Here is a 10,497-nt window from a genome sequence, read left to right on the forward strand (position 1 = left end):
ATTTGTAAACTATGTTAATCACTAGTGATCTTCCTGTCAGTCTGCTGAGACTCTGTTTTTTCTCTCTGGGTGCTGAGATACAGACAAGGAAAGAAGAAGTGAGGTCCCTGCTTACATTGGATTTATAAGGGAAATTAGCAGCCAGGTGCTGCCGATCATTCTGTTTTCACTGCAAAAACAGAAAATCTTACCAAGTATTTCTGTTCTAGTTTCTAGCAAATATCTTAGTACACCTGAAATAAGATATAGGAGGTTGTTTGGGTCAATTATTCCTTAATATTGATGAAAAAGTGCTAGTTCCATTGGTGGATTATTTCACTTACAACAAGAATTTTTCCTATATGAGTGAAATAATCTGCAAGCGGAACTAGAACTTTTTCATCAATATTAAGAAATTGAATTCTTAAAACAAGCTCCTATATTTTGCTGAAAAGTCACTTGTGAGTTAGTTTCGTCTTATTTCTCAAAATACTTGAAATTAGACCCAAAATACTTGGCAAACTTTTGTGATTTTGCATTGCATTTGCCTGGCCGTTGCACTGCAAAATCCCAAAATCCTAAAGTATTTTTGGCCTAGTTTCTAATCCAAATATCTTAGTGCACCCAAAATAAGACAAAACTAACTTGCAAATAACTTTTCAGCATAAAATACAAGTTTATTTTAAGTTAATATTTATTTAATATTGATGAAAAAGTGCTAGTTCTGGCAGATTATTTCACTGCTGACAATGGAAAAACTTATTGTTATAAGTTGCAAACACAACTGCAAATCTACCAAAGCATGCCCGCAACAATAAGAAGAATCAAGGTTTCACAATGGCCTAGTCAAATCCCAGGCTTCAGCCTTTTTGAAAAGTTGGTTGGGAATTTCAGAGAGCATTACAATGATAAAACAGAATGGAGCTCCAACTTTTAAAAAATTTGTTAATTTGTTCTATGTAATAAATTAAGTTTTTAAAACTTGCTTTATTTAAGCTTTTTTTAACATAACAACTTAATAAACTTAATATATTTACTTGTATAAACTCAGTTTGTTTACTTGTGGCGAATTAATGACATCTTTTAAAGTGAGATCACCTATTGTCTTTTTTCATTGTGGGCAATAATAATGAAAAAGACACTAAACCACTGCTTTGTTGTTGCTAATGGTGGCTGTAAAAGCTACTGAATCAAGGGGTGTACTTACTTTATTTTTCCCATGTCTGTCTTTCAGCTCACCAGACTTACAGTAGAAAGTCAGGGTCTCTATGATGTGCTATGTGAATGTGTGTTTCCAGGCCTTTTTTCCTGTACTCCACGCAACAGTCTCAAATCTTCACAGTTTGTTTCCAGTGACGCGATCAGCTGGTATGGAGAGAAATTTGTTCCAATATTATTGTGAGCAAAGAATAAAATATATACAAAAAAAATAAAAAATAATAGAGTATGAAATAGTATCAGCCTGCAGCTTAAATATTTTAAATTACTCTGTAGTCATAATTTTTGATAAAGAAGTTTTTTTTATTTAAATTTTTTGATATCAGTAAATTTAAGAGAATCAAGTTGCACAATAAAAAAAGTTATATGCTAATTAAAATTTTATTCTCACATTATTTAGATTTTATTCTTGTTCAACTTGATTTTCATAATTTTATTAGTAATTTTACAACTTTATTCTCATATTATTTTTACTTTATTCTTATAATATTAGGACTTTATTCTTTTAAATTATGACTTTATCTTCATAAAATTGTTACTTTATTCTCTAAATATTATAACTTTATTCTCATATTATTATGATATTTTTCTTGTAATATTTTGACTTTACTTTTGCAAAATTACAACTTTATTCTCGCATGAGTTCATTTTCATAATTTCTTTTTATTTTTTTTAGCTTATAATCCGTCATAGAATTTCTTTTTCAAATTAAAATATTTGAATTTTTGTTTTTAAAACTGGAACAAATTCCTCTCCATAAGCCCGACGCCTTCAGCCATGTTTTGTCCAGATCGGACACTCTTCATTTTTTCCCTCTTACACTGGGCTTTGCCTATAGTTACAGAAACAGGGGATGTGAGTGCTGGGCTGACTTTGTGGCTGAAGACTTATCCAACAGCAACAGGATCAGGTTGCACTGAGGATTTCCACAGCAGGGACGATTGTGACTCAGTGCTGTCACAGCCATCCTCCACATCCTCAGTGGAAAAACACAACGGATCTGCTTTTTTTTCAACGTTAAAGCAGCGTGTGTCCATGCATGTGAGTGTGAATGCATTTGGATGTGAGTTTCTGTCTGTATGCGAGCATGCATGCAGATGAGGGCTTTGAGATAAGAGTCTCTGAATGTCAGAGATGCATAGATATTGGCTAAACTGTTGAATTTTGGAAGAAAAGAAGAAAAAAAAATTAAACACATGCTTGCATGTAACCATGCACAAGTAATAGCTAACAGTATACCCCACCATGTACCTATATGAGAAAAATGATGGATGCATGAATGTAAATATTGATATTTAAATATCTGCCTTCTGGACTGTTGATTCATGTACAGTGTAACGGATCAGACATTTATACATAGTACTTCTCAATGTGCTACCATTTAGATCCATGTCAATGTTGTCATGTTGATGGAGCAAGCCATTAATGTATATATGGCAATCAATAGTACACACAAAATTTGTGCATTATGACAGATAAAAAAAATTATGTGCAAAACTTGATCTCACTGCTGAGTTTTTCAGTTGTAAATAAAACTGTAAATAACAACGTGGAAAAACTAGCAGATTTGTCTTTAGTTGCACAGAGGAAAGCAAACGAGTCGGCATGTGAGAAAAGGACAGAAAGGAGATTGTTTTTGTCCATTTTGCGCATGCAAACAAACACAGACACACACAGTGGAGGACATGCCCCTGGTCTGTCTCACACATTGCATCTTTAATGGGCCTCAACTACCAGACCAGTACTGGGGGCTTTAATACACAGAAAACGTGCAGGATCAGTCAGGATTTCACCAAAAACTCTGTGTATGTCAGATAAATATATAAAAAAAACAACAACAAAGAAATAACATCCCAAAGAGGTTGACCATGTAAACATAAAAAATGAGGGAAATTTGTTGAAAAAAAGCTTCTTGGCTATAGATTTTATACTATTGGTGCAACATTTGTAAGGAAAATACATTTGTGGGTTCAGCTGCAGGGTTGTCCGCTCTACCAAAGCCTAACAGCTGTTGGTGAAGGCAGTGTAATGCTGTGGGATAGCATCTGTCTCACTGGAAAAACAAGGCTTGCCCTCATTGGATAGAAGCTGATATTCACGCATTTTCCTTTATCTTCACTTTTAGAGAGTACGGATTAAAACTATTAATAAATTTACGATTAAATATCGATTAATGGTTTATTAGATTACAATTAATTTCGATGGATTTACTAATAATGTCCGCTTAACACTTTTTTAGTGTTGTAGTTTGGCAGCCATCCAGCAGAGGGCGCTGCTGGTCATTCTGAAGCGGAACTGATATATAAACAAAGATGACGGCAGGCCATAGAGCTTTGGAGTTGACGTCACAGGATATGACGTTTTCGTCGCTCGGCGCCATGTCTGGGGTCCACAGACCAAAACAAACTATTCAGAACACCGGTGTTTTCATTGTGTTACCAACCGCAGTAAAGTTGTTTTCAAGTTGGATACTGGATAAACCGAGCTCCACGGAGTAAGAGACGTTCAGCTCAAGGTTGATCCGATTTATGAACGCTAATTTCGGCCAGCTGTTCTTAAGTCTCTCCACAAGCGCTCGGAGTTTCACATTGCTGCTGTCAATTTCCGAACACTCCTGTGCATAAATGCTTTGTCTTGTGACCAACTGATACCAAAAAGTGGACATTCATGCTATTACACGAGGCATACTATCTTCTATTAAAATTTTAAGTCATATTCAATAATTTTAATATTAAATGTTTTCTTCAGTAGCTTCCAAATTGTGTCCCATTAACTCAATCTGCTTGAAATTGTTCTACTAGATTGTATAGATGAGGCACACTCACCTTTATTACATTTGAACACCTTTTATATATTTTTTAGCTATTTCTGCAGTCAAAATTTTTTATTTTTCTTAGCTTGTAGGCCATGTAACCTATTAACTCAAAATCTGTGTACAATTATTCTATTAAACTATTAAACTATAGGCATATTTTTATTCCATTTTGACCCCTTTTTTAACCAGAATTATATTTAAAAAAAAAGAAAATTCATAAAATGTATTACCTCAGATGATCATTTGTTACCCGTAATGTTCAATTGCATAAAATTCTAGGCCAGGATCTATGTCATTACATGTTCACTTACCTGAAATATGTTAAATACAACAAATATTTATTAAAGTGTGGTCTATTTCATAAAATTTGTCACCTTTATTGTTTAATTACACATTAAATGTTTAAAGATGGGCTCTTTCATCTGGTTTGTGTCATGATGTGGCGGTGGACACAAATGCAGCAGGCAGTGGACTTACTTTATGTGGATGTAGAAACAAGGCTGATCTAACAATAAGAACTAAGGAACACAGAGCAAGAGAAACTAGAAGATCTAAACAAAGAAATAACCCAACTAGAATGACACAGAAAGATACAGACTCAGACATGGAACAATAACTGAACCTATGGTGATCAAATTAAGAAATAAACATTACTAGAAACCCTGCAGGGAGGCTTAAATAAGAAATAACTAGAAGGATAAAATATAATAGTCATTAAAGAAGGCTTGACATGGACTCAGACAAACAAGGAAAAGCAATAATATTATTCTAACTACACTAAATACCATGAACCACTTAAGTGAATTGAAACACAAAGTTAATAAAATGAAAAGCAAAACAAACCCAAAAACCCAGTGTCTTGACAGATGTCTGATTATATAATTGTTTACTTTAATCACATAAAATATTTATTTAAAAATATAATCTCATTACATGTATGTTTATTACCTGAATATTTAAATATCAAATTGTTACTTAAAATGTGATTCTTTTCTTCACGTTTACATGCAACTTGAAGTGCTTGAATCAAACGATTCATGAATGTTTAATACATTAAATTATTAAATGAGAGAACAGCCACTTCCAACTGTATTTCAACACAAATGGTTCCTGTTCCTCTTCAGAGTCTGCAGCCTTGCTGAGCTCCTCTCCTGGGGTTCCTTCCTCCTCAGCCTCTCCAACTTGCTCCTCTTCTGTTGCCTCTGCTACTGTGTTTTCATTATTTACCTCTTCTGGGGTAAATAATGAAATCAGTCTCAGTAACCTGTTGATGGTTTTGCTGTATCGCCTCTGTAATTGACGCCCATGTCGGTCCGATGTTGTGGCGTTTACCTCAGTGACCCACATTCAGCACTGGACCCCAGTCAGGATTGAGGTCATCCATTTCATAAGTCGGTTTGCCTTTAAGAGGACATATCAGAACACATCGCTATTAAAGCTGTAAATTTGATAACACTAGTAAAATAGTTTACTTCACAATAATGTAATAACCTCGATGTCCACTGACAAAACTCGGACTATGCTACATAAACAATATTAGCCCGAGCTAAACAACAGAAACTGAACGTAAGAACACTCGGACAAAATCATAGAACAACATTGTGACACAAAACCAACAAAGCAAATTTAGACACTCACCAGAAAGGAAATGTCTGGAGGAAACTTGTAGGTATCTGGGGATTTTGGAGAACGTGATATCAAGACGTGTCACCGCTGATACCAGGACATTCGTCTTCTTTTCGTTAGCACCGATAGCTTAGCCTCCTCACGTTGTTTCCAAGCAGGATAATAGTGAAACCAAAGTCCGTCTTATATCCTTTTACCGTTTCAGTCGTGTGATCGGACATTACAGACAATAACGTAGCAAGTTCGTACCATAGCTAAATTATTTTAAGTAACTTGGATTGAAAAAATCTGCGAGACTGTTTTTTTTTATACTGCGAGACTGTTGTCTATGGACCCCTAAGATGGCGCTGATACCCCTCCGACTAGAGCAGTGACGTCACGCTCCAAAGCTCTATTGCGGACCGGAACAGAGAAACAGTCAAAATAGAGTCCAGTTTGGGATACAAAATATACTTTATGCGGTTCTGTTTTAAAATATAAACACTCGACAAGTTCTTTAAGTTTCACCTTAATAGCGCTTCATTCGGCCGAACTGCGTCACGAAGTAGCATGAACTTCTCAATCAAAAATTACTGATGTGCTGCAAAGACGAGGATGTTATTCAGAAAAGCGGAGAAAACAATTTTCTGTTTATTCAGTCGGAAGGCTATTTAGTACAGCTGACACAAAATAACGTTAAAACTTAATAATTTTTTTTAATTCAGCATATTATGAAAAGACGGTGGATCCTCTTGATACAAGAGAAAATTCTGATAAGATCAATCAACTTTAGAGTTAGACAGATTAACTCTTTAAACGATAACTTGCACCCTAGAATACATTATTAAATAGAAAATATGTCTGCTTGTTTTTAAATTTTCATCATTAATTCCAATAAATGGCTCCAAACAAAAGTCAGCAGCAAAATAAGCTGTTTGACATTGACAGAGAAGTTTTGAAATGTTTTCTGTGGGACAATTACACTTAGAAATGTGGCACCATATGAGGGGTAATAAACAATCTTTCCAACTGTATTGTAAAGACGCACTGTTATAATAAAAATGGACAGACTAAACACAAATTTTCTATTTTTTTTATGCTAAGTGTACATGAACTGTAGCTCGCGGTGCAAAACAAGCACAGATCAGACCTGTCTGATGGACAAGACCAGTGAAGAGTAATTAAAATGCGAAAGAGGAGCTATAGAGTACTCTGCCTTCCCTGCTTTCGATGGGGGTTGATGGTGATGCCAGTGGACACTGTGAGCAATTTAAACATTCATGCATTGTCCAGCCAGGGCGCTGTGGATTTGACTGTAATAAAAGCAAAGTGACAGGGCTCAGCAGGGGGTACCAGGGTTTGTAACCGCCTCAACAAATTTTCAAGGCTTTCAGAGGGCACTTCAGTGCAGAGAGCGCATCTAGACTGTATGAAATGTACATTCTTTAACCAAGGGCTGAAACGATTAATCATGATTAATCGATTATCAAAATTATCGTCAACTAATTTAGTAATCCATTAATCGTTAACACAATCCTATAAAAGGCAATTTACTGAAAGAAGAACATATTTAGAGCAGTAATTAAACCAAAACTGTGCAAAAATATATGTTTTACATTTCTACCTAGAACTCCTCGGGTGCATGAATACTTTTAGCTACTCATGATTATTGATTATTAAGTATCCAATCAATAATCAACAGATTAACCCCGTATGTATTGAGGTTAATTTAAGCAAAAAGGGTTGGACTCACATACTGATGTTAAAAGTATCTTTTTAACTGCAGATGCATCTTTTGCTGTAAATAATTCAGCATACACAAAGGAACTTAGCATGGAGCCATGCTAAGAAGAAAAACATTAATAAATTATGATGATATTGTCAAACAATTAGAAGAATAAAGTCGTATGAGAATAGTACCAAAGAATAAAATCATAATATAACGAAAATAAAGTTGAAATAATACTAGAATAAAGCAAAGACAGCAAAGACACTCAAAGATGGCATAATTTGCAGATAATTAATTCGTTTTCAAAAAATCTTTTAAGACCAATTACCGTATTTTCCGGACTATGAGCGCACCATACTATAAACCATATGTTCAAATTTTTTGAACCCCCCCTGGAAACTTACATATATCACCCGCACCGGGCTACAGGCCGCTGCTATCTCTGCTGGTCTCGGTTTCCCATAAGGACCCAGCAGAGGGAAGCAGAGGGCTGCCTCCTAATAACTGCTGGATATATTAAGGACGCTGTTCTCCGTCTCCAAATTCGGTTTTGTTCACACCGAGTTTACGCGCAGCGGTTTTATTTCCCTCCTGTACAGTCAGATCGATACTCCTCAACTTAGAAGCTGCATCATATGAGTTTGAAAACATTTCTCCGTCGTGCCTGCTGCTAGCTAAATGAAAATTAGCGCGTTCTTCTTTGATTTCCAATTTTGACTTCCAATGATTCACTTCCTGCTAAAGAGCCCCCTGGTGGTTGAAGAAAAATCCACAGAAAAGCCTCATGTTCAAAGTGTAGGAAAAAAGTAGCAGCTTATAGTCTGGAAAATACGGTAGGTGAAAATGGATCAATTCCACGGCACACCTGACGATCACTCAAGGTACACTAGTGTGCCACTGGCACAGTGGTTGAAAAACAGTTTTAGACAATAAAATGATTTTTTTTTTTTATTGGATCATTTAATTATTTCTCATATTGTACATAAAAGGGCTTAAGTAGTTAAATGGAAAATCTGCAGAATATGTTTAACCCGATTAATCGTCAGAATAATCGATTGTTACAATGCGCCACCTGTTTCCGGAGCAAAACTGACCTTCACAACGTCGAAGGACCGTCACACACCTCTGTCTGCCGGCGTTAATTACCCCGGCTCGGTGCCTCCAGCTGCCGGCTCATCGGGTCAGCCTCCCATCTGGTCCTCCAGGAGGCGGCAGGCCGGGGCGGGGAGCGAGCTGGATACCTGTGGGACACTGATTGCATAAGCTGCCGCTAATGAGAGAGAGGCGCTCTGTCGGAAAAGGGCCTGCGAGTTCAAACGATCACAACGGTGGCAGTAGCTGACAGATGCAACCCCGGAGCAAAGGGGGGGCTTGATTAAGCCAGCGCACACACCTATGCACGAGCGGCGGACTCATGCACATACACACCTGCATCCATCATCACTTGAAAACGCAGTAACCCACGCAGGGGGCGCAGCAGGAGAGAGGCGCTTTGATGAGCAGGACTGATGAGACGCTGCAGCCTGATTCAGCAGGTCACAGCGGAGTGTGTGTGTGGGTGTGTGTGTGTGTGTGTGTGGATTTTGTTTGTCCATGCTTATTAGTCACACTGTGTCATTCAAAAATTGTACTCAAGTAAGAGTAGCACTACATCAACATGTTGTCATAGTAATTACAGTTACTCAGTTACATTTACTTGAGTAACTTTTTTTATGGACATCCATGAGTATTTTTTTTACTGAGCTGTACTTTTTACTTTTATTTGAGTAATTTTATTACAAAGTATTTCTACTGTTATTTGAGTAACATTTCTGGATTTTCTTCCCACTGAATAAAAAACAAACATGTTTTACCAAAATTTCACCAGAAACAGACACACACCTGCAGGTTTTGTTAAAATTTCAAAAGTTTTTATTGAAAGAAACTGATATGGAAAAATGTCTCTTTTGCCAAATTTTGCCCTTTTTTGTTTTGTTTTTTGTTACTTATGAAATATTGTCATTTAAATACCAAAATTTTCACTTTAATTAAATATGAAATTATTCATAATTTGATCTTTACTCAGTACTTTTACCAAATTCTTTTTACTCTATAACTTTAGTAGTTTCTTGTACAGGTACTTTTTGCTTTTACTTTAGTAAAATATCTGAATACTCTACCCACTGTGAATAACTTCACTGAATAAAGAAAGTAACAAAAATGCTTTAAGATACAGAATTATCTACAGTTTAATTAAAAGTAAGATTTCTTGTTTGTGCACAAATTTTGCTGGAAAGTAACGACACTTCATAATAAAATTACTAAAAAGCAAAAAGTACAGCATAGTAAAAATACTCCTAATAGTACATTTTTCCAAAAGGTTACTCAAGTAAATGTAACTAAGTAGATGTAACTAAGTAAATGTAACTAGTTACTGCCCAAGTCCAGAGTTATTTGATATGAGTTGGGTAGTAACTAGTTACATTTACTTGAGTAACTTTTTATAAAACTTTTTTTGGGGGTATTTATACTTTTGTAATACTTTTTTAATGAAGTATCGCTATTCTAACCTGAGTAAAAATACATGACATATAGAACAGTTTAAGTTAGTTTCTTTTTTTCCCCACAAATTTTATTCAAGTAGCGATACTTCACCGTACTCAAGTACTTTTCCCCAATAAAGTTACTTAAGTAAAAGTAACTTAGTAAATGTAAACATCTACTACCCAACTCTGGTTTTAATAAAAGTAAGAAGTACAGCGTACTCAAGTGCTTCCCCCCCCAAATGTTACTCAAGTAAATGTAACTAGTTACTACCAAACTCTAGTTATTTGATCAAGTTATTCAAGTTCAATTTACTCGAGTACTTTTTTGTTTTTTTGTATTTATACTTTTGTAATACTTTTTTATTGAAGTATCGCTACTCTAATGTGAGTAAAAATACAAGACATATAGACGCACCAACAGTTTAAAGTTTCTTGTTTTTTCCCCACAAATTTTACTCAAGAGTAGCGATACTTCGTAATAAAATTACTCAATTAAAAATTAAAAAGTACAGCTTTCTCAAGTACTTTTCCACAAAATGTTACTCAAGTAAAAGTAACTTAGCTACTACCCTACTGTGGTTTTAACAAACATAAAAGGACTAAAAAAGTTACATCTCAGCCAGAGA

General features: G+C 35.5%; 1 long non-coding RNA gene across 1 annotated transcript; it reads right to left on the reverse strand.

Moving 5' to 3' along the window:
- Positions 1-4,881: 4,881 nt before the first annotated feature.
- LOC148152841 (uncharacterized) lies at positions 4,882-6,023 on the reverse strand. The gene is made up of 2 exons (XR_015761978.1): positions 5,651-6,023; positions 4,882-5,413 (listed from the first exon to the last, which is right to left on the reverse strand). It is a non-coding gene; the product is annotated as an uncharacterized LOC148152841 (long non-coding RNA).
- Between the last annotated feature and the right edge of the window lie 4,474 nt (positions 6,024-10,497).

Source organism: Poecilia mexicana, unplaced genomic scaffold (assembly GCF_051168715.1).
Source record: "Poecilia mexicana isolate PSO_F unplaced genomic scaffold, ASM5116871v1 scaffold_22, whole genome shotgun sequence".
Classification (NCBI taxonomy): Eukaryota; Metazoa; Chordata; class Actinopteri; order Cyprinodontiformes; family Poeciliidae; genus Poecilia; species Poecilia mexicana.